The sequence below is a fragment of the Octopus sinensis genome, linkage group LG9 (assembly GCF_006345805.1).
Source record: "Octopus sinensis linkage group LG9, ASM634580v1, whole genome shotgun sequence".
NCBI classification, from domain to species: Eukaryota; Metazoa; Mollusca; class Cephalopoda; order Octopoda; family Octopodidae; genus Octopus; species Octopus sinensis.
Genome location: NC_043005.1, coordinates 103,580,153 through 103,580,490, shown reverse-complemented (window position 1 = coordinate 103,580,490; position 338 = coordinate 103,580,153).

The following is a 338-nucleotide window of genomic DNA, read 5'->3' as shown; positions in this document are numbered from 1 at the left end:
ATATATATATATATATAATATAATTCGAGACAAAACCACTATTTTAAAACCAAACAAGGAAAGACTTAATCAATACATAAAATTTTAATATAAATTAAATATTTGATAAATTCAAAATTTGATACTGATTAGAAGATCGAAAATCCACCTGAAGATTGTCGGTAGCAGACATGAAACATTTGTAGTGGCGGTTTATTTAATTTATATTAAAATTTTATGTATTGATTAAGTCTTTCCTTGTTTGGTTTTAAAATAGTGGTTTGTCTCAAATTATATTATATAATATTTTACTATAAAATTGGATTAACCCTAAATCTGATTTTTTCCTGTATTTGGAT